At 37.3% G+C, this 26,068-nt stretch overlaps 1 pseudogene; it reads left to right on the forward strand.

The window, feature by feature from the left end:
- Positions 1 to 227: 227 nt before the first annotated feature.
- LOC128658090 (zinc finger protein 292-like) overlaps positions 228 to 26,068 on the forward strand; it is a 139,940-nt pseudogene continuing 114,099 nt past the window's right edge.

Raw genomic sequence — 26,068 nt, forward strand, 5'->3', positions numbered from 1 at the left:
TTGTTTTTTGTTTTTTTTTTCTTTTTCCTCTCTCTCTCCTCCTCTTTTTTCTCTCCTTTGGTCTTTTCTTCTCTCCTTCGTTTCTGTCCCCTCCTCTGCCTGCCCCCCCCCCCACTCGTGGATCAATCTTCCCTCTCCATTATTAAAGAAGTATGATATTTAAATTTTGCTCATGGAATGTTGCTGGAATTAACTCTCCAATAAAAAGAAAAGCAATCTTGACACATATGCGCAGACTTAATGTGGATGTTGCTATGCTTCAAGAAACGCACCTTGATGATAAAGAACATGACAAATTGAGGAAGGACTGGGTAAGTGAGCTCCAATATGTATCTTATACTAAGGCCAGTAGAGGTTTAGCAATCCTGTTTGGGAAAAGAAAATCAGTTGAAATTTTACAGACACTAAAGGACCCAGAGGGTAGATACCTAATCGTGCAAGCTAAGATAGAGACACACATATATACCTTGTGCAATATATACGCCCCAAATAAAAAAGATAAACGTTTTTGGCAGAATCTCACTCAAAGAATGATGCCATTTCTAGGCTCATACATGATCATTGGGGGTGATTTTAATCTAACTCCGAACCCACTGTGTGATAGGATGTCAGGCCCTGAAGGCTCCAAAAAAAAGGGCAGTACTTTTACAGGTAAATTTGAAAAATCTGTTTTTTCCAGGCTCTTTTCCGATCTATTGGTCAGTGATATTTGGAGACTAAGACATCCCACTGATAGGGATTTTACGTGTGTATCAAAGGCGAAGACCTCAAGCTCACGCATAGATTTATTTTTAATATCTGACGCTCTGATTCCTAATGTACACTCAGATAAAATACATAATGTTTTTTTATCAGATCATGCGCCGGTTGAATTTGCTCTTGCCTACGATGGCCCAATCTCGAACAGAAACACATTAAGATTTCCCGTACACTTATACAGATCAGATTCGTTTCGTGAATTCCTATTACATGCCTGGACGGATTTTACCACCGATAATAAAGAACATAGCGCATCCCCAGAGCTTTTCTGGGAGACTGCCAAAGCGGTGTTAACAGGTAACATTGTTTCCTATGTAGCACACGTCCGCCGGAAAGCACAAAAAAGATTTATCGACCTGAGCAAAGAGGTAACGCACACATATCAGAAGTTTTGCGAAACTAAATCTAGACCTCACTTTAATCTCTATATAGAAGCTAAAACATCCCTAGATACTTTTGTGAAACGTCAGGCAGCTCAGGGACTCCTCAAGAGAAACTCCATATATCTACACTATGGAAACAAGGCAGGTAAGCTCATGGCCTCTCTAGTAAATAAAAGATCCATAAAAAAAAATATTGCTCTTATCTCCTATAGAGGGAAAACCTTTACAAAAACCCAGGATATTCTTACCTGCTTCGAAGATTATTATAAGCAATTATATACTAGACAGGTAGACATTGAGCATTCCAGCAATGCATCTTTCTGGGAAAATATTAAATTACCTCAACTATCTCAAGAACAACTATCTAACTTAAATGCTCCCATCACTACAGAAGAATTAAATAATACAATATCGTCTCTCGCATTGGGGAAAACTCCTGGGCCTGACGGCCTTCCAATCGAATTTTATAAGATCTTACAATCACAGCTATCCGTAACCTTACTGAATTTGTTGAACACATACTTCATAGAAAAGGCTACCCCATCGGTATTTTTCTCACTAGCAAATATCACTTTAATTCCAAAAAAAAACAAGGATCATACACTGACTGAAGCGTATCGACCGATATCACTTCTCAACTCAGACTATAAAATATACACGAAAATATTAGCCTCTAGATTACAATCACTCCTGCCAGATATCCTACACGCAGATCAGACGGGTTTTGTCACAGGTAGATCCTCGGTCGTGAATCTACGTAGAGTTCTACACATAATTAATCATTACTGGGCTAGTAGAAATGATTCAAATACGCAGGGAAAGGAGGCCTTCCTGTTATCCTTGGATGCAGAGAAGGCCTTCGATCGCGTTGAATGGCAGCATCTTCTGAAGACTATGAGGCTTTTCAATATACAGGGCTCTTTCTTACAGGCAATTTCTAATATGTACACTGCACCAAAGGCACGAATAATGGCTAACGGTTTTTTCTCTGGCGATATTCCCCTACAAAGAGGAACCAGACAAGGCTGTCCACTTTCGCCCCTCCTTTTTGATCTAGCATTGGAGCCTCTGGCTCATAAACTACGCCAAACATATGAGGGAATCAATATTAAAGACTCTTATCACCACCTAGCACTATACGCAGACGATATGCTACTTTTCGTAAATGACCCCGCAAATTCTATTCCGAAAATTCTTAATATTATAGAAGAGTTTGGTACTTTTTCAGGTTATAAAATAAACATATCAAAATCTGAAATATTGTGGTTAAGAAAGTGGTCATACAGTAGAACAATATATCCCTTTAAAGAGACCACCTCATCTCTAACTTACTTAGGTATTCTCCTCCATCAGAATCCTAATCTTATTTACCAGCTTAACATTACCAGACAATGCATACAAAGTTCCCAGCAGCTTGATAGCTGGTTTCTGCTACCTTTATCTCTATCAGGTCGCATCAATCTAATTAAAATGGTTATATTACCACGAATCTTATACACCTTATCCATGTTACCCTTTTTATTGAACAGAGAAGATCTCACATTACTTAATCAAGCTATTAAACGCTTTCTCTGGAAAAATAAAAAACCACGTATAGCAGTGGGAAAACTTTGTCTCCCATACTCCGATGGAGGACTGGCACTACCAGACTTTAGATTCTATAACTGGGCACTTCTTTTAAGATTGGTACTTGACTGGCAGCTCGACACTGCACATTTTTATCATAAAGACTTAGAACAAGCTGCTTTGGGGGATATTAACATATCTTTTCTCCCCTACACAGATAAGAGTAAACTACCCCTAGTGGTTAAAAACAATATTTTATATAATGACTCATTGCGAGTCTGGAAGCTATTTCTTAATCACCTGGGTATTTTCCAACCTGATCCTAAATACATACTTTTCGAGTATGGGAGACCAAGGGGATAAACGTGGTTGGTTGCCTTCTGGACCAGTCCACTCACACAGTGAAATCTTTCCAGGAATTAAATAAACAATTTAATATACCCCATACCCACTTTTTTGCCTACCTACAGACAAGGCACTATATTAATAACCTTAAAGACAAAAATAAAAAATTTTGGTCTCTCTCACCTTTTGCGCCCATACATGCCGCATTTAAAAATGGACGGTACTCAATTACATTAATTTATCAAATTTTATTACGTAAAACCGTATCAGAACTACAAGAATCTCTTTTAGACAAGTGGAAGCTAAGGATTGGAAATATAACTACTCCAATTCTTAAAATGAGTCTAGAAAAGACTAAAAAAGCTACCCTATCCTCGCAACTGAGAGAATCTCAGGTTCGCATGCTGAACCAAGACTATCTTACTCCTAAACGTATCTCACATTGGAACTCGTCGATTGATAACCATTGTATTAAATGCCTAACTCATGCCCCAGATTTATACCATTATTTTCATGACTGTCCTCGCATCAAGAATTTCTGGGGCAGATTACAATACTGGCTATTAACAACCTTTAAGCTCAAACTCACTATTGGATTAGAGATGATTTGTTTCTTAAATTGGGATAGTAGTCTTAATAGACTCTGTCCTATTTTACCTCTAATCTTCCTATTAGCCAGAAGCTGTGTTCTGTCCCTATGGATAGAGAGGAAATGCCCTATGGTAAAACATCTTATTCATAAATTGTGGATACATCTACTCATTGAGCAATATGATGCTCAATTCAACACAACTCAACGTACATCGACGTTTCTTAAAAAATGGGAATGCTACATAAAAACTCTAGACATACAAAAGCAAAAACAGATACTGCTCCCCTTTTTACAAACAGAATACTTGCTAAATGCTCATCTGAGAGGTGAATGGTCCTCAGTGTATAGAGATCAGGATTGAATGGGATAGTTTTTGTATAGACTAGATCGTGGGGGGGGGGGGGGCGGGGGGTCTGGGGAGAGGAAAATCTGTTTTTTTTTGTTTTGTTTTTTCTTCCCTTCCCGACAACAGAAACACTATTGGACAGGATAGTCCAATGTAAGAAAAAAGAAACAACCTAACCAATTAGCAATACAAATCTGAGAGGGCTTGGGGGGAGGGGGGACGAAATAGAGGGGGAAAATAAATAAAACTGTTTATCACTTTGAATGTAGCAAAACCCAAAGGAATGGGTCTATATGTATCGCTAACTTTGCTCAATAAAAAGAAAGTAAAAAAAAAAAAATGTTATTCTGCACTGACTGTACATTATCTTTATATCTGTGCATAACAGCGCAATATTAATAAATATATTAGAGAATAAAATAAGTTTATAATGAAATAAAAACCCAATAGCAGACATCCCAACCTGCAAAATCTCATTTTAGGGAGGTGGGTTCACCCGCTACTGCGCCGACCCCCCCCCCCCTCCCAGGTATATATTGGCTACCTTGAAACCCTAAATAAGATAGAGACTTATCATTAAAGTAGCTTCCCACTAAAGTCACATTAAAAAAAGTAGCTTTATTGTACAACCACATACAACAAACCTATTTTCCAGTGATCGTACGCTTGTTGAATGCTTAAATATTTAAGAATACGAAGTTTAATTACGTGAAGTAAATAAGGTAGTATTTGTGTTTTATTTTATTAAAATCAGGGGGGGGGGGCTTTTTGGTTACTGGTACATGCTTTGAGGGTTCTATAACGTCCCAGCAACTAAAGCCATTCCTTAAAGAAACACTTTTCCGGATTTGGGCCACATTGGATCATGGTACTTGGAGTTTCAGGGAGATTGCATTCTATTTGCTGGCATCAGCGAGTCGCTATTACAATCAGGGAGACTCCCTGAACTTCAGGGAGAGTAGGGATGTCTGCAATAGTCACAAAAACGAATATCATTTGCATTCTAGGGGCCATATTTATCATTGCACAGCATACGCTGTCGACATTTATCATTGCACAAGCAGTTCACCAGAACTGTTGTGCAATACCGCCCCCTGCAGATTCGCGGGCCAATCGGCCACTAGCAGGGGTCGTCAATCAACCCGATCGTATTCAATCGTGTTGATTTCTGTCCGCGGCCTCAGAGCAGGCGGACAGGTTATGGAACACAGGTCCATCAAGCTCCACTCGGACAAGGGGCATCAAGCTCCATTTGCAACTTGATAATTCCGCCCCCAATTCCTCTAAATGGTTCTACTGATCATACATACTACTAGTATGGTTGTTTAGAGATTTAGAGATGTGTTAGAGATTTCTTTTATAATTAAACAGAAATAAAAGTTAACATTACAGTCAAAATGAAACTTTCATGATAGCAATTTAAAAAACTTTCCAGTTTACTTGGCTGAAAAGCATACCTAAGTAGGCTCGGGAACAGCAATCTACTGCGGGAGCTAGATGCTGAATGGTGGCTGCACATAAATGCCTCTTTTCATAAAATATGTGCATGCTCGTGAGAATATCTTTATCAGATAAATCTGATGACAGAAGTTAACCACAAAATGTGTTTTTATGTTTTAATTGTAAATTTTATCTGTATCCTGACATTTAAATTTGACCTCTATGTACCTTTAAGCAATGTATTACAAATTACCTGCATACAACATAAATGGTAAGAAACTAGCGGCTAGATTACAAGTTGTGCGTTAGGGTTAAAAAGCAGCGTTAACAGGTCCTAACGCTGCTTTTTTACGCCCGCTGGTATTACAAGTCTTGAAGGTTTAGGGTCACCGCACACTTCTTTGGCCTTACCGCAAAACGACTTACGTAAACTTTGTAAAGTCTTTTTTCTATGGGACTTCCATAGCGCTGATATTACGAGTCTGTCCTGGGAGGCCAAAAAGTAAGCGGTACACCCTACCCTGTCAAGAGTCCTAACGCATTTAAAAGTCAGTAGTTATGAGTTTTATGGTACAACTCCGTAACATAAAACACATAACTAAAGTGCTAAAAAGTACACTAACACCCATAAACTACCTATTAACCCCTAAACCGAGGCCCTCCCGCATCGCAAACATTATAATAAAAAATGTAACCCCTAATCTGCCGCTCCGGACACCGCCGCCACCTACATTATATTTATGAACCCCTAATCTGCTGCCCCCAACATCGCTGACACCTACATACTATTTATTAACCCCTAATCTGCCGCCCCAATGTTGCCGCAACCTACCTACATTTATTAACCCCTAATCTGCTGCCCCCAACATCGCCGCCACTATATTAAAGTTATTTACCCCTAAACCTAAGTCTAACCCTAACACCCCCTAACTTAAATATAATTACAATAAATCTAAATAAATATTACTATCATTAACTAAATTATTCCTATTTAAAACTAAATACTTACCTATAAAATAAACCCTAAGCTAGCTACAATATAACTAATAGTTACAATGTATCTATCTTAGAATAGTTATTAAATAGTTATTAACTATTGAATAACTACCTAGCTAAAATAAATACAAATGTACCTGTAAAATAAAACCTAACCTAAGTTACACTAACACCTAACACTACACTATAATTACATAAATTAACTAAATTAAATACAATTACCTAAATTAAATTAGCTAAAGTACAAAAAAAACACTAAATTACAGAAAATAATAAACAAATTACAGATATTTAAACTAATTACACCTAATCTAATAGCCCTATTAAAATAAAAAAGCCCCCCCAAAATAAAAAAAACCCTAACCTAAACTAAACTACCAATAGCCCTTAAAGGGCCTTTTGTGGGGCATTGCCCCAAAGTAATCAGCTCTTTTACCTGTAAAAAAAATACAAACAACCCCCCTTAAAAGGGCAGTTAGCTCCATTGCGGCCCAAAGTCCCTAACCTAAATATAAAACCTACCCAATACACCCTTAAAAAAACCTAACACTAACCCCCTGAAAATCGACTTACCGGGAGAAGTCTTCATCCAAGCCGGGCCAAAGTCTTCAACGAAGACGGGAGAAGTCTTCATCCAAGCGGGTGAAGTGGTCCTCCAGACGGGCAGAAGTCTTCATCCAGACGGCATCTTCTATCTTCATTCATCCAGCGCAGAGCGGGTCCATCTTCAAGACATCTGACGCAGAGCATCCTCTTCATTTGACGACTAAAGCTGAATGAAAGTACCTTTAAGTGACGTCATCCAAGATGGCGTCCCTTAGATTCCGATTGGCTGATAGAATTATATCAGCCAATCGGAATTAAGGTAGAAAAAATCCTATTGGCTGATGCAATCAGCCAATAGGATTGAAGTTCAATCGTATTGGCTGATCCAATCAGCCAATAGGATTGAGCTCGCATTCTATTGGCTGTTCCAATAGGATTTTTTCTACCTTAATTCCGATTGGCTGATAGAATTCTATCAGCCAATTGGAATCTAAGAGACGCCATCTTGGATGACGTCACTTAAAGGTACCTTCATTCAGCTTTAGTCGTCGGATGAAGAGGATGCTCCGCGTCGGATGTCTTGAAGATGGACCCGCTCCGCGCCGGATGGATGAAGATAGAAGATGCCGTCTGGATAAAGACTTTTGCCCGTCTGGAGGACCACTTCGCCCGGCTTGGATGACGACTTCTCCCGGCTTTGTTGAGGACTTCGGCCCGGCTTGGATGAAGACTTCTCCCGGTAACTCGATCTTCAGGGGGTTAGTGTTAGGTTTTTTTAAGGGTGTATTGGGCGGGTTTTATTTTTAGGTTAGGGACTTTGGGCCGCAATAGAGCTAACTGCCCTTTTAAGGGCAATGCCCATCCAAATGCCCTTTTCAGGGCAATGGGGAGCTTAGGTTTTTTTAGATAGTATTTTATTTGGGGGGTTGGTTGTGTGGGTGGTGGGTTTTACTGTTTGGGGGGTTGTTTGTATTTTTTTTTACAGGTAAAAGAGCTGATTACTTTGGGGCAATGCCCCGCAAAAGGCCCTTTTATGGGCTATTGGTAGTTTAGTTTAGGCTAGGGTTTTTTTATTTTGGGGGGGCTTTTTTATTTTAAAAGGGCATTTAGATTAGGTGTAATTAGTTTAAATATCTGTAATTTGTTTATTATTTTCTGTAATTTAGTGGGGGTTTTTTTGCACTTAGCTAATTTAATTTAAGTTAGGTAATTGTATTTAATTTAGTTAATTTATTTAATTATAGTGTAGTGTTAGGTGTTAGTGTAACTTAGGTTAGGTTTTATTTTAGAGGTACTTTTGTATTTATTTTAGCTAGGTAGTTATTAAATAGTTAACTATTTAATAACTATTCTACCTAGTTAAAATAAATACAAACTTGCCTGTAAAATACAAATAAACCCTAAGATAGCTACAATGTAACTATTAGTTATATTGTAGCTATCTTAGGGTTTATTTTACAGGTAAGTATTTAGTTTTAAATAGGAATAATTTAGTTAATGATAGTAATTTTTATTTAGATTTATTGTAATTATATTTAAGTTAGGGGGTGTTAGGGTTAGACTTAGGTTTAGGGGTAAATAACTTTAATATAGTGTTGACGACGTTGGGAGTGGCAGATTAGGGGTTAATAAATAGTATGTAGGTGTTGGCGATGTTGGGGGCAGCAGATTAGGGGTTCATAAGTATAATGTAGGTGGTGGCGGTGTCCGGAGCGGCAGATTAGGGGTTAATAAATATAATGCAGGTGTCGGCGATGTCGGGGCGGCAGATTAGAGGTTAATAAGTGTAAGATTAGGGGTGTTTAGACTCGGGGTTCATGTTAGGGTGTTAGGTGTAGACATAACTTTTATTTCCCCATAGGAATCAATGGGGCTGCGTTAAGGAGTTTTACACTTCTTTTTTGCAGTTGTTAGACTTTTTCTCAGCCGGCTCTCCCCGTTGATTCCTATGGGAAAATCGTGCACGAGCATGTACGACCAGCTCACCGCTGACTTAAGCAGCGCTGGTATTGGAGTGCGGTAATGAGCAACATTTTTCTCAACGCTCACTTCTTGTCTTTTAACGCTGGGTTTGTAAAAACCTGTAATACCAGCGCATAGCCTCTAACGCAAAACTCATAATCTAGCCGAAAATTTGCTTTGTTTTACTTGAGACTCATTTATTTACCAATATGAATGAGCTTCTACACCGATTAAGAAATCTCTGAGTCGAATGCACCTGGCTCATAATTTTGAACCTACAAGATACACTCTGGGGATGTAGAAAAAGATATACAAAAATGACTAGAAAAGTCATAAGTACCTGCTTTACTTATTTTTCTACTGTAAAATGAAACCAATAGTCACTGGTAGCATTATATTAGAATGTGATTAAAATATGTTGTAGCATCGTAGTCTTTAATATTTTTGCTTGTCTCATAATTCTTTGTTTTTTCTCTCCCTGGCATGAGAACAGAATGAGTATGTTACAAATTCAAGCAGACGTCTTTTGTAGTTTAAAACATAGCTTTTATCAAGCAGACAAGAGTCCAAGCCTAGGCATCTTATTTCATGCCTTATCCTTTGCACTTTGTCAGGGGTCTAAAACAGAATGAGGAAGTGTGCAAACTAGGTGTAAAATGGAAGCCTTTACACCAGCTAAACAGTTTAATGCTCAGTCTAAAATGGTATTCTTACATAGACTTTATGCCCATGATCATGCATAAAGACATCTCCTGACAGTTCCGTTTAAGAATTCCTGTTTCCTAGAAATATATAGAAGGGAATATTTATTCTCTGTTTATATAATTGAAACCACTTCAGCAGAACCAAAGCTATTAGCTTATAGTAATGTTTCTTGTATAGAAATTTCACAAATGAAAAAAATAAACAGATGGCATTAATTTTATATGACTGGTTTAAAAATCACTTGTACATATATTTTGCTTGGAAATATATTTTCATTTGACATAAAATGGAATGTACATCTTTCCAGATTCATAGCTATGAGCAGATATAATTTAACATCCTGTACAGCCTATACCACTGGTTTTCAAACCAGTGCTCAGGGCCTCCACAACAGGTCAGGTTTTCTAGATAACCTTAGGTGAGATCAGGTAAAATAACCACATTTAGTAATCAGCTGATTATTTCACCTGTGCTCCAGCTCAGATATTCTCAAAATCTGACCTATTAGGGAGGCCTGAGGACAGATTGGAAAACCAGTGGCCTATACCATGAGTATAATTTTCTATTGCTGAGCCTATGGGGTCGATTTATTAAGCAGCGGATGCTGCTTCTGACCCACTCCGCTTCAGGTCTGCCTGAAGTGGAAGCTAAGAAGCAGCGGTCATAAGACCGCTGCTCCTTAACTCGTCCGCCACCTCTGAGGTGGCAGACAGCAATCCGCCGGATCGGATACAATCGGGTTAATTGACACCCCCTGCTAGCGCAAATCTGCAGGAGTCAGTATTGCACAAGCATTTCATCAGGCATTTATCGATGTGCAGCGGATCATGTCCGCTCGTACTTTGATAATTCGGCCCCCTATGTGTTCAATCTTGATTGATATGCTGTAGTAACATGTTTCAGTATTGACTCACTTTGATATACCCAAAATATCTCTAACAACTACTATCGCTTAAAGAGACACTAAAGTCAAAATTATTCTTTCATAATTCAGGTAGAGCATGCAATTAATAAAAAAACTTCTAAATGTACTTATATTATCAAATTGTACACAGTCTCTGAGGCACCAGTTCCTATTGAGCATGTGCAAGAGTTCACAATGTAAACGTATATGAGTCTGTGATTTGCTAATGGCTGTCACATGATACCGGGGCCGGCAAATGCAAGAAATTTAAAATGTATCAGATAAAAAATAAACTGCTGCTCCTCTGAAAGTAAGAGTAAGTGTAATTGCAATTTTATTATGCATCTCTTGTCTATGCAATTGTCCTGTATTTAATTGTCCTTTAATTCTATTCTAACAAGTTTGTTTGATCTGTGTGTTTTTTTATTTTATTTTCTTAAACATTATATATGTGAACTCATAATGATTTATATTTGAGGAGGCAGGAGCTTTTGAAGCTCGGTTTAATAGTACTGCACCTTGCCACTATCTTCAGAGTGTCCCTAGGTCTGTGTTCAGATTTTTGGGAAATCCCATTTCTGTTCACACTGCCACCCATTCTCAATCCAAGAACTGCAAACAGTTCCTGCAGATGACAGCTTCACCCAAAGGGAAAATTTTCACAACAAACACCAAATAACAGCAATGAGAAGTAACTAAAGCAATCCACTCTTATCTGGCCCTAGTCAGTAGTAAACCAGCCAAGCAGTGACTGAGATTCAGACAATTGCAGAAGAAATAAAGACGCAACAAAATGGCTGAAGCTGCCATTTTGGATTAGCTTGGTCACCATAATGCACTTTCACAACTTTGCTTGGAATGTCCTTATTTCTCTTCTATAGTGCCATGGATTATTGTTGGAGGGCATGCAGAGAGAAATGGAACATGCTACAAATATGGTGGCAATTATACTGGAGTAGATCCCGTCAGCTTTTTATTTAATACTGCTATTTAACTGGGATGCAAAATCAAATATTATTCCATTTATTATATAATTGTACCATGCAATTGATACCACATTACTGGAAGAGAATAAGATGCACGAACATTTCAATATTGGTTGTTACAAACCCAGTATATGTTTAGCAGGAAGATGCCATTACCTTTCCATAAACAGAAAAACACTGTGCATTGTGGGATTTGAACATTAATGCTACATGAATATGCTATATAGGTGAAAGGGATTGGAAACTCTTCATGATTCCATGCACAAATAATTAATCAGATAATAGAAAAAAAAGGGTTGTTGTGTGTATTTTCCAATTATATGCATACACAGTCAGAATTGACAAACAGTTCCTTATCCAGCAAAACACCCCTCAGGCTATGTAAACATCAGAGCAACATAACAAAATATAATGTCCCCTTATTTCAAGACTCATGCTTATGTTGTGGTAGAAGGACCTCCCCTACTCCTACGGTACATTGAGAGACTTGCTCCCAAACTCCTTCACTTTCACTTGCAGCGTTTCTCCATGTCTCTGTGTGGGGTAATGTATGCTTCCTTCCAAGGTGCTCAGATGACATCACTATGTGGTGCCGGAAGCCTGTGAGGGGGAGCCGGTAGTACTGGCAATTACCATGGGCTGCTTAGACAGAGTTTACCGGATCAACTGGGAAATTTAAGACACATTGAAAATAAGACGATCCACTCCTTGGATGTAAAAAAATCCAAACTTTATTTGTGACATTTAAAAGTGGTACTGGGAAGCACCTTACAGAGCAGTGACAGAGCAGGCGCAGCACTGGGCTTACGCGTTTCGGCTTAGAGAGCCGTAATCATAGCCTGGTGTGCTAAGACTTCTCTTACTATTTAAAAGACAGAATGTATTTTACTATTGGCTAATAGCGTTAACTAATTAAAACAAATGGGTGTCTGCTGTGAACATGTTAACCCTCTCATTGTTATATGGATACACAGAGCAACATATGCAAATACTATTTCATATTATACAACATTTTCGCCTAGATTTAGAGTTTGGCGTTAGCCGCCAAAACCAGCGTTAGAGGCTCCTAATGCTGGTTTTTACCGCCCGCTGGTATTTGGAGTCAGTCAGGAAAGGGTCTAACGCTCACTTTGCAGCCGCGACTTTTCCATACCGCAGATCCCCCTACGCCATTTGCGTATCCTATCTTTTCAATGGGATCTTTCTAATGCTGGTATTTAGAGTCGTGGCTGAAGTGAGCGTTAGAAATCTAACGACAAAACTCCAGCCGCAGAAAAAAGCCAGGAGCTAACGCCGGTTCATAAAGCTCTTAACTACTGTGCTCTAAAGTACACTAACACCCATAAACTACCTATGTACCCCTAAACCGAGGCCCCCCCACATCGCCGCCACTCTATTAAATTTTTTTAACCCCTAATCTGCCGACCGCGCACCGCCGCCACCTACATTATCCCTATGTACCCCTAATCTGCTGCCCCTAACACCGCCGACCCCTATATTATATTTATTAACCCCTAATCTGCCCCCCTCAACGTCGCTGACACCTACCTACACTTATTAACCCCTAATCTGCCGACCGGACCTCGCCGCTACTATAATAAAGTTATTAACCCCTAATCCGCCTCACTCCCGCCTCAATAACCCTATAATAAATAGTATTAACCCCTAATCTGCCCTCCCTAACATCACCGACACCTAACTTCAAGTATTAACCCTTAATCTGCCGACCGGACCTCACCGCTACTCTAATAAATGTATTAACCCCTAAAGCTAAGTCTAACCCTAACCCTAACACCCCCCTAAATTAAATATAATTTAAATCTAACTAAATAAATTAACTCTTATTAAATAAATTATTCCTATTTAAAGCTAAATACTTACCTGTAAAATAAATCCTAATATAGCTACAATATAAATTATAATTATATTGTAGATATATATTTATTTTACAGGCAACTTTGTATTTATTTTAACCAGGTACAATAGCTATTAAATAGTTAATAACTATTTAATAGTTACCTAGTTAAAATAATTACAAAATTACCTGTAAAATAAATCCTAACCTAAGTTACAATTAAACCTAACACTACACTATCAATAAATTAATTAAATACAATACCTACAAATAAATACAATTAAATAAACTAACTAAAGTACAAAAAATAAAAAAATATTTACAAACATTAGAAAAATATTACAACAATTTTAAACTAATTACACCTACTCTAAGCCCCCTAATAAAATAACAAAGCCCCCAAAATAAAAAAAATGCCCTACCCTATTCTAAAATTAAAATAGAAAAGCTCTTACCTTACCAGCCCTTAAAAGGGCCTTTTGCGGGGCATGCCCCAAAGAATTCAGCTCTTTTGCCTGGAAAAAAAAACATACAATACCCCCCCCAACATTACAACCCACCACCCACATACCCCTAATCTAACCCAAACCCCCCTTAAATAAACCTAACACTAAGCCCCTGAAGATCTTCCTACCTTATCTTCACCACACCGGGTATCACCGATTGGTCCAGGCTCCAATGTCTTGATCCAAGCCCAAGCGGGGGGCTGAAGATGTCCATCCTCCGGCTGAAGTCTTGATCCAAGCGGCGGCTGAAGAAGTCCATCTTCGGCAGAAGTCTTCATCCTATCCGGGCAGAAGAGGACATCCGGACCGGCAAACATCTTCAGCCAAGCGGCATCTTCTATGTTCTTCTATCCGATGATGAGCGGCTCCATCTTCAAGACCTCCGGCGCGCATCCATCCTCTTCTTCCGATGACTAGACGACGAATGAAGGTTCCAAGATGGCGTCCCTCGAATTGGATCAGCCAATCGGATTGAACTTGAATCTGATTGGCTGATTCCATCAGCCAATCAGAATTTTCCTATCTTAATTCCGATTGGCTGATAGAATCCTATCAGCCAATCGGAATTCGAGGGACGCCATCTTGGATGACGTCCCTTAAAGGAACCTTCATTCGTCGTCTAGTCGTCGGAAGAAGAGGATGGATCCGCGCCGGAGGTCTTGAAGATGGAGCCGCTCGTCATCGGATGGAAGAACATAGAAGATGCCGCTTGGCTGAAGATGTTTGCCGGTCCGGATGTCCTCTTCTGCCCGGATAGGATGAAGACTTCTGCCCAAAGATGGACTTCTTCAGCCGCCGCTTGGATCAAGACTTCAGCCGGAGGATGGACGTCTTCAGCCCCCCGCTTGGGCTTGGATCAAGACATTGGAGCCTGGACCAATCGGTGATACCTGGTGTGGTGAAGATAAGGTAGGAAGATCTTCAGGGGCTTAGTGTTAGGTTTATTTAAGGGGGGTTTGGGTTAGATTAGGGGTATGTGGGTGGTGGGTTGTAATGTTGGGGGGGGTATTGTATGGGTTTTTTTCAGGCAAAAGAGCTGTTTTCTTTGGGGCATGCCCCGCAAAAGGCCCTTTTAAGGGCTGGTAAGGTAAAAGAGCTTTTCTAATTTTATTTTAGAATAGGGTAGGGCATTTTTTTATTTTGGGGGGCTTTGTTATTTTATTAGGGGGCTTAGAGTAGGTGTAATTAGCTTAAAATTGTTGTAATATTTTTAATATGTTTGTAAATATTTTTTTATTTTTTGTAACTTAGTTATTTTTTATTTTTTGTACTTTAGTTAGTTTATTTAATTGTATTTATTTGTAGGTATTGTATTTAATTAATTTATTGATAGTGTAGTGTTAGGTTTAATTGTAACTTAGGTTAGGATTTATTTTACAGGTAATTTTGTAATTATTTTAACTAGGTAACTATTAAATAGTTATTAACTATTTATTAGCTATTGTACCTGGTTAAAATAAATACAAAGTTGCCTGTAAAATAAATATAAATCCTAAAATAGCTACAATATAATTATAATTTATATTGTAGCTATATTAGGGTTTATTTTACAGGTAAGTATTTAGCTTTAAATAGGAATAATTTATTTAATAAGAGTTTATTTATTTCGTTAGATTTAAATTATATTTAACTTAGGGGGGTGTTAGGGTTAGGGTTAGACTTGGCTTTAGGGGTTAATACATTTATTAGAGTAGCGGTGAGGTCCGGTCGGCAGATTAGGGGTTAATAATTGTAGGTAGGTGGAGGCGACGTTGGGGGCGGCAGATTAGGGGTTAATAAATATAATATAGGGGTCGGCGGTGTTAGGGGCAGCAGATTAGGGGTACATAGGGATAACGTAGGTTGCGGCGGTGTACGGAGCGGCAGATTAGGGGTTAATTGTGTAATGCAGGGGTCAGCGATAGCGGGGTCGGCAGATTAGGGGTTAATAAGTGTAAGGTTAGGGGTGTTTAGACTCGGGGTTCATGTTAGGGTGTTAGGTGCAGACTTAGGAAGTGTTTCCCCATAGGAAACAATGGGGCCGCATTAGGAGCTGAACGCTGCTTTTTTGCAGGTGTTAGGTTTTTTTTCGGCTCAAAATGCCCCATTGTTTCCTATGGGGGAATCGTGCACGAGCACGTTTTTGAAGCTGGCCGCGTCCGTAAGCACCGCTGGTATTTCGAGTTGCAGTGGCGGTAAATTATGCTCTATGCTCCCTTTTTGGAGCCTAACGCAGCCCTTCTGTGAACTCTAAATACCAGCGGTATTTAAAAGGTGCGGGGAAAAAAAAACATGCGTAGCTAACGCACCCCTTATGCCGCAGAACTCTAAATCTAGCCGTTTGTGTTTTAACACCGTGAACCCCATATGCCTCAGCATTATGAAATGGAGTTTCTCTACACCACAATTCCATACTATTTAAGGACTAATACTCGTCCTGCTACCAAAAAAAAAAATATATATGACAGAAAAAGTGGTAATGCAAAAGAGAAAACCCTTATTTGCTTATTAACAATTAAATTATTGTAAACTGGAATTAGAAGATCATGGGGGCTTAATGGATAATGAAATTCAAAAAAGTATTACATACAGAGAGATAATTTACCATCAGACTTAAACAAAGATATAAATATATATGGTACTGTATGGCTTAATACTTATTATATAAACATAACCCTTTAAGACATAATTATTATCTCACAAACCTTAAACCCCCCCATTAATTATGTAGATTATACTGGGACTGGGACACCAAAATACTACACTCTGTTAAATAATTATTAACCATGTATTCTAAATCTTGCGTAATATAATTATTACTCACAGCATTTGTTCAGTAATTTGGGGCCCCCAGGAAATATATATATATATATATATATATATATGGTTGGTGTTAAAGGAGGTCATCTCCACCCCTCATTAATTATATGCCTTACTCCCAATAATTTATCATGTTGTATATGGAGTTTAAACCTTTAGGTAATCTGGTCTCCAATTGGAAGATCCAAAATATCTCTCTTTTTGCCAAAATGTGGTCCAAGTTCCCACCCCTTGGCACTACTTTCTGAATGACAAACACTGAAAGGTTTTAAGATCACCTCCATGTTTGGTAGAAAAATGCCGCACCAAAGGGGTAGACAAATTGCCCACATTAATGGTTGACAGATGTTCCCTAATCCTTGATCTCATGTCTCTTGATGTTGGACCCATGTACTGTAACCGACACTGGGTGCAAGTGATAAGATAAATCACATAGCTTGATTTACAATTGACACAAGATTGTATCTCATAGTTTTTTCCATTGGCAGAGGAAATTAATTTTTTGGTAACTTGTGCATACTGGGTAACAAAATATGTGGTAGGTTTCTGTTTTCTTACCAGAAGTGATTCTCTTGATGTAGATTCAACTAAATCTCTGGCCCTTTTAATATCATGATCTAGGTATTTCCTCTCTTTGAGCCTTTTACTTAATTTGTTTGCCTCAAGCTCAAATTCCCTATCATTTGAACAATTTCTTCTCATCCTTGAGAATTGTCCTTTTGCAATAGCAAACCTAATTTATTTGGGATGACTACTTCTTCCATGTAACAAAGTGTTACCAGAGATGGGCTTGCGGTACACACCCGTCTCGACCAACTCACCTATTTTTCCTCTTAGGGTGAGATCTAAAAAATTGATTTTAACCAGATCGGTTTTGAATGTGAACCTCAAGCTAACAATGAATAATTAATCAAACAGTTAAAATATTAGTAGATATTAAAGCTGTTATTTTCCATGTCTTACAGAGATAACAACCTACACTTATTTCTAGGCAAATTGACAAAAACTAACCTATGTTTATCTTATTCTGTGCTTTACTGCTCAGCATGCTACATAACAATAGAGTCTCACAGTATTGCATAGCGCTATGGGAAACTAACCTTTATTTTGACTTATTAACATATGTTTATCAAAACGCTGTGCAGTAAAATGGCTGTCACTGCTTGCTTAATTTATTGTTCACAGTCTTTAAAAAAACAATAATGCTGAAAGATTTTGTTTTGTCAAGTGCGTTGTGTACACAGAGAGAGAACGGGGAGTTACTGCTGTGGGCAAAAGAGTCAGTGAGTTAGATTAAGAATTGAAGTGAGAAGCAGTTGATTAGTTCAGAATTCAGAGCAGAATGTAAACAAATTTAAATTTATCGCAATGGTAGAAATCTAGAGTGCAAAGTCAAAAATACCAAAATAGTGTTATATCACAAATACAAAATTTAATATGTGATACTAAATCTACTCACAAACATAAAAGAAAAATTTTCACATTAGAAGTAAACCTTCTATCTCCCTTAAGATCGAAATTGCATTGCATGTATTGAGAGTTCTCTAACTGCTTTACGGTATTGCACTCGCCGGTGTGTGACATCACCACCCAGAAAAGAGCACCACAGGAACTCCAACTCCACAAAACCGTGCTCACAGGGAATCCATACGAGTTGAAATATATATACAAATACAATTTGAACAGGACTTTAACTGAATACAGAAACCTGGCAGATTTGTTAGCAGAACTGCTTCCAAGCAGAACAAAGAATTAAACAAGCAGCTGTTGAGAGGAGACTTTGCTGAAACATCCTCCACAAAGTGTTTTGTCACCTGATAAGATAAAGTTGTTCCTGTTGTGTTTACAGTAATCTGTTTTCCTGCCCGTGTATGCCACCTTTAACAACTAACTAGCCATTAACACTCTTTTACCATAATTGAGGTTAAATTTAGTAGGGGTGTATGATATTTTGAACTGGAAAAGGTGTTAACAGGTCATCTTGGTAAAAATTTAGATAGGTTAATAGTAATGTCACTCGAAGGAAAACGAAAGAGAACGAAGAAAAATAATAGGAGTAAATTAGAAAGTTGCTTAAAATTGCATGCTCTATCTGAATCATGAAAGAAAAAATGTGGGCTTAGTGTCCCTTTAAGCATAATTTAGATGGAAATAAGCTTCACTTATGTCACATTTTTTAAAGTTATATAATACAATGAAAAATGTTAATAGGACACTTTGGTTGAATTTTTAGTATGGAATTGTCTGTTTTTGTTTTTGTTTTTTTCTCTCTTGGATTGTAGACTATTTAAACTTTTGGCATAGCCAGTAAAAGCTCTATGGCAAACACAAGGAAAATGTTAATAGGAAACTTTACCATGGCCTTAGTTATAGAAAAAGAAATCTCACAAGAAGATAAGCTTATAGTGTAGGTTAAAGGACATGCTAAAATTGAAGCAGGGTTAATCCCCTTTTTTCCATAAATAAGGTTAAAATATGGCGAGGGTGTATGTTGCGCTTAAATGGAAAAGGTGTTAACAGGGCATCATGGTACATATTTAGCAAGGTTAATAGAAACGTCACTTGATGGTACATGCTTAAGCTGATTCTATATGGAAATGCTTTTCATTTATGCCACATTTTGTAAAGATATATGACATACATAATAAAAAATGTTAATAGGACATCATGGTAGAATTCTTAGCAAGGAAAAGCAAATGCCATATATATTTTTTTTCCTTCTTCCTTACAATCAGTAAAGTTATACAATATACATAATGTAAAATTTTAATAGGATAATATGGTTGAATCTTTGTCATGGAAGAGAAATGCTCTTTGTAGATAATTGTGTTAAGGGTATGTTAAACTGTATGTTATGAATGAACAAATGTTGTTGTTTTTTTTGTTTTGATTTTTTTCCTTCAAAGAAAGGGAAGCCAGATATAAATATCTGGAAATACATAGGCGAATGACGTACTTTAAAAAGTGTTTGGGTGCAACTTATTTATGTATGTGTTTCTTGGTGTCTCTCTTTCTTTTTTCCTCCTACTCCCCCCACCCCCTACCTTTTCTTCCCCGCCTTGCTTTTCAGAACTAGGGGTACATATTCCCCTAAAATTAACTGACGGTAAAATTCCTATCCTGGAATGTGGGGGAAATACATTCCCTAATAAAATGCAAGGCCATCTTAAATTATCTGAGCAAGAAAAAGTGGACATTATAAGTCTGCAGGAAACTCACCTCTCCAAATTTGAACACTCAAAAATCAAGGCAAAGTGGATAGAAGAGGTTATTAATGCTTCTTACTCTAAAGCAGCAAGAGGGGTAGCAATCCTGATAAATCAAAACTTAAAATATGAAATAAAAATAAAATAATAGACAAGGAAGGGAGGTATATATTTTTACACATTGACCTAAATGATAAGGATTACATAGTAGGGAATATTTATGAGCCCAATAAAACGGATTGGAAATTTTGGTAGAAAATTTACAGGATCTTAGATAAATTCCCAGAGGGAAAATTGATAATTATTGGGGACTTTAATGTGACTCCCAACTCCCTTTTAGATAGGAAAAAAATCCAAGAAAGTCGGGTGTATAAAATTCAGAACTCCCGACTAAGTTATCGAAATAAGGTATTTTTAGCATTTTGGGCTAACCATAAACTAGTAGATGTTGGGAGGCTCTTAAATCCAAACAGTCTAGGATTTACTTGTATTTCCAAGTCACACAATACTCTCTCCAGACTAGATTTGTTTCTAATATCGGAGTCTTTATTGACAAGAGTGACAGAAACAAAAATTTGGGAATTTGTCCTTTCTGATCAATCTCCAATCACTCTAACCTTAAGTGAACCATATAAATCCAACTATAATACCTTTTCCCCCCATCTATCTATCTAAGTTGGTAAAACTTGCAGAATTCTTGAGACAAAAATGGAATGAGTACAGCATTTACAATATAGAACACAAAGATAATAAGGTAATTTATTGGCAGGCAGCTAAAGTAACATTACAAGCGGAGGTCACATCCTATTTAATTAAATAAAGGAAAGAAGGCAATAATGAGAATGTTAAGTTAGCTGTTAACCTCTCAGCAGCATATTCCTGTCTCAGAAAAAAAACATCTAGGGAAAACTACCACTCAAATTTTATTGGTTATTAAAAGAAGAGATCATTTATGATCTTAAGGAGCTGTATGAACAATATTATTCTCGTAATAAGAAAATATCAACTCAATTTAAGTCAGCAAATATAATTCTGTTGCGATGGATGATAAAGATCCCTCACAGGTATCTTCATACAGACCCATATCACTCTTGAATCTTTATTACAAGGTCTTCATGAAGGTCCTGGCAGATAGACTAAAAGCAATCCTGCCAACACTTCTGCACCCAGATCACGCAGGTTTTGTGATAGGGGCCCCATGTCGCCTCTCCTATTCAATCTAGTTCTGGAACCTCTAGCTATCAGACTTAGAGAGTTTCTATTGGGAGCTAAACTAGACAAAGAGAGATTTCAGATATCACTCTTTGCGGATGACCTATTGATGTGTATAACAAGTATATGTGAAAAACAAGTTACTGAAATAATAAATATACTGGATGACTATGGGAAAGTTTCAGGACATAAAATAAATTATTCTAAGTCTAAGATCTTATGGTTAAAAAAAAAAACTTTGAACCAGATGTATCCCTTTATAGAAACAAAAACTTTAAAATACATGGGAATATACCTAACAGCAAATCCATCTAAATGGTATAGTCTAAACCTATCCTCAATTCAGATAAAAATTCAGATAAATTAGAAAAGTGGGTTAATCTGCCTCTCTCCCTGTCAGGCAGAGTGCAGTCTTTTAAATGTTTATTCTTCCAAGAATTTTATACCTTCTTAGGATGCTACCATTTGCAATAAAAACACAAGCTCTTACTAAGTTTTTAAAAGCCCTGAGATATTTTCTTTTGCGAGGAAAGAAACCAAGGATTAGGCTTGATAAACTATATCTTCCAAGTTCAAAGGGAGGATTAGCATTACCTAACATTAAAATGTATAACGACGCAACACTCCTGAGATGCCCGCTTGATTGGTGAGCTCAAACAGACAACTTTAGTAAAAGTAATATGGACGAAACAATTTGTGCCCCTTTTTCTCTTCTCTTTATTCTTCACGCGTCAAATAAGGAATTAGGGTTTAGAATCTATTCTCACCCCTTACTAAAGAATATCCTTATAGCTTTGAGAACTCTGATGTATGAAATGGGAGGTAGTTATACCATCTCAAAACAACTTCCCTTACTAGGTAATCCTAGATTTCTACCTGGGGTACAAGGCAGGACATTCCAACTTTGGAAAAGTAAAAAAATCACCTTGATTAACCACCTGGTGGATCCTTTAACTGTAAAACCTTAACATTTTAAAGATTTTCAAAGGAGATATAATGTTTCTAAAAAAGATTGGCTACATTTCATGCAAGCAAAACATTCTTTACTCCAGATGATTAAAATTTCACCAAATGTATGCTAAAAACATTCAATAATGGATTGTCCTAAGACTAAATAAGGTTTATTATCACTTATATATGGTATTTTACAAACCTTTTCAGAGGAGGAAATATCCAAAGAGTATAATAGTAGATTGGATAGGATCTCCCCCCACTTCAGTTTGGATTCCAAAACTCAGAAACGTTTTGTGACCATAAAAGTCCTAACTAGATCTGCTAAAATCAGAGAGTCTCAATTTAGGCGTATACATTTTGATTATATAACCCCAAGGAGAGCACAAAAATGGAAGTTGCAAATTGAAAATTCATGCAAGAAATGTAGTGAGGTAGATCCTAATATCCTTCATTTGCTATTTGCATGAAGGCTCGCCGGAAACACGGGGCATCAAGCTCCATAGAGAGCTTGATAAATTGACCCCATAGAGTTGTTTTCAATATATTAAGCACAACTAATGTTATCCATTCCAAACCCTCTAGAATTTTGGATATATCAAAGTCAGTATGTTAACATAATCTTTGTTAATAATGATTCATACATATACATAGGAACAAAGGGCACATATATATATATACATATATATATATATATATATATATATATATATATATATAAAGCACTGTATCCCAAGGAGAGGAGTCGGAGACAGGAGGCTCATGGCTTGGTAACAATTTATTTCAGCAAAGTTGCCAGGTACAAGGTGAGTAACCCAAAGATCACCTGACGCGTTTCGCGCATGCACACATGCGCTTCATCAGAGGCTGAAAATTACAAGTATTGCATAGCCTTATATACAGACCCTCAGCCAATCTATTCATACACTGACAACGTCAAATCCACAATGTGATCCCAGTCTCAAATGAATGAGAGCAAGACGAACAAGACCGGGAGTATGTCTATAAGGAGATATATCATATATATTTTTTTGTACATATAAACATACATAACAAAGGAAAAAACTCCTTAGCTTAAAAAACAAAACAAAAAAACAACAAAAAAATATATATAAACATTCAGGAAATACATCCTTTCATAACAAAACATAATAAAAATTTAAAATTATATCAATAGTAAAAAGAAAAATTTCCATAAAAACTTAAGAAGAAAAAACTATAAGTAAATAAATAAATAAACATATAAAGATATATAATATATATATATATATATATATATATATATATATGTGTGTAAATATCGAATCTGAAACAAGTTGAGAATAAAAGAATGGATGTTATTAGACTAACTGCAGTGAAATATATACACCGCTATTCAGTGAATAAGTCTACATCCATTCTTTTATTAATACCTTCAGGGGTCCTAGTATGTAGTTTAACAATCCAAAATATTTCCTTTTTTCTGAGGTTCTTTTCTCTATCCACCCCTCTAGGGTGCATTTTAATTTTATCAATCCCTATACAGGACAAATACCTAGACCCTAGACCATGTTGTCTAAAATTTTTAGCTACCAGTGTTTTTGGTTCTTTTTTGTCTAGGGACCGCAAGTGTTCACGAATCCTGTCTTTTAAGGGGCATGTAGTGATCCCAACATATTGCTGAGAGCAATAAAGGCAATTTACCAAATAGATGACAAATTGGGAAGTGCAATCAATTCTATCCCTAATTGGAAATGTTTGTTTAGTTACACTGGAGGTAAAGGTATCAGTGACGATAATGCAGGTACATGCCTTACAAGGAACATGGCCACATTTGAAACATCCTACTTTTAGACTAAGCCAATTTGAATTGGTGGCATTTGTTGTGGGTTTTGCATCTAGGTTTTTTCTAGTTGAATCTGCTAGTGTAGGTGCCTTCCTAGCTATACATTTTACTCCCTTTGCTAAAACTTCTGCTAGGGAGTCATCACCCTTCAGAATGGTCAAATTTTTCTTTACACTATTACATATCGATTGGTATTGTCTACTAAACTGTGTTATGAACAGGATATTCTGATTTTGAGAATCAGTACTGTCCTTATTGGACAGCATTAAGTTCTTCTTCTTATATGTAAATAATTCCTGTCTGTTCATTTGTGCAACCTGTGTTTCCAATTTGTTAAGGGTTGCTCTATGATAACCCCTTTACTTATCTGGTAGTCAGTTCCTGGGCTTGAAGACTGTATTTTGTAACATCTGAACAATTCCTACGTAAACGTCGGTATTGTGCTTTGGGTATTCCTCTTTTTAAATGGGAAATGTGACAAGAATCGGCACGCAGTATAGTGTTGCGTGCCAAAGGTTTGTGATAAGTTGGAGTCAGGATTTTATTCTGCCTGGCTTCAATTAGTAAATCAAGGAAGTTGATACAATTGGGACTCGACTGGGCAGTAAATGACAGATTGTATTGGTTCTCATTCATAAAGTCAACAAAAGTGTCAACCGTATTGTCATCCTGAGTATCCCAAATGACATAATATCGTCAATAAAACGCCTGTATAAAATAACATTATTGGCAAAGGGAATACTATCTGAAAAGATGCGGTTTAACTTAAGCCAACCCATGTAGATGTTAGCATAGGCGGGGGGCAAATTTAGCCCCCATTGCCATACCGCATCTCTGCAGATAGTACTCCCCATGAAACATGAAAAAATTATGTTGTAACAAAAATTCAGTAACCTGAACAATAAAGACAATGAATTGATCTCCATAATTGGAGTGTCTGTGCAGCATCTGGTCTAGACTTGTGCATGATCAAAAAATTTGTTTTGGTTCGGTTCAGATCGATTTGGATTTTTTAGAATTTCAATTCGCATCGATTCGAATTCGGGAAAATTCGAATGAATTTGTTTCGGATTGGTTTCGGATTCATTCGGATAAATTCGGCTGGATTCGGTTCGATTCGGTTCGGAATTTTGGTATGTGTTAGATGGGATATGCTGTGTATTAGACTAGTATTATGTACTGTATATTAGGTGTAACCCATAGCAGAGTGATATTAGCTAATATACTGTACAATACTAGTGAAATCCATGGCCATCCGAATCTACCGAATAAATCCGAACTAATTCGGATTTATTCGGTAGATTCGGCACTATTTCAATTCGGAAATTCAAATCGATCCAAATCTCAGAATTTAACGAATTCGGCCGAATTTACGAATGGATCCAAAACGAAACGCACATATCTAATCTGGTCAATGGCTTCAAGTCCCAATGTATGAGGAATATTGGAATAAAGGGCCGCCACATCTATGGTGACCCAGGTATATGTGTCCTTCCAAGTAATATCCTTTAGTTGTGTGATTAGGTGGGCACTATCCCTAATATTACAAGGTAGAGATAACATTGTCGGTTGCAATATGTGGTCCAACCAGCTCCCCAACCTTTCGCACAGTGATCCATTACTAGCCACTATGGGCCGTCCCGGGGGATTAATCAACTGTTTATGTATCTTGGGTACCATGCGAAAGTGGTGCTGGGATCTGGAACAAAAATATAAGTAGCTAATTCTTTGTCCATAAAGTTATTCTCAACCGCATAGTCCAATAGATGTGACAATTTATTCTTAAAAGAGTGGGTAGGGTTAAAGGTTAGTTTAGTATATAGACTCAATTGTGAATTAATCTCAGTGACATAGTCGCTTTTATTTAACATAATATATATATTTCTTATTAATTTATTATAACTATGATATTGAACTTAGAGCAAAATCAAGCAACTTCAATATCATCAACCCATTATATCCTGGATCTTCAACATGCCGTAGATATGAAAAGGATCCCATTCAAAGCCAGCACAAGAGATGATGTCATGATAGGAGGATGTGCCAGGGTTCAGACTTTATTTAAAAAGGCCAAGATTGCACCGCGCGCACCCTTTGAAAAAGACATTTGCACGGTGAAACATGCTAGGGACTTGGTGAGGAGTTATTTGGGAACTCATGTGAAGTGTTTTTTTAACAAGACAC

The sequence above is a fragment of the Bombina bombina genome, chromosome 4, assembly GCF_027579735.1.
Source record: "Bombina bombina isolate aBomBom1 chromosome 4, aBomBom1.pri, whole genome shotgun sequence".
Taxonomy (NCBI): domain Eukaryota; kingdom Metazoa; phylum Chordata; class Amphibia; order Anura; family Bombinatoridae; genus Bombina; species Bombina bombina.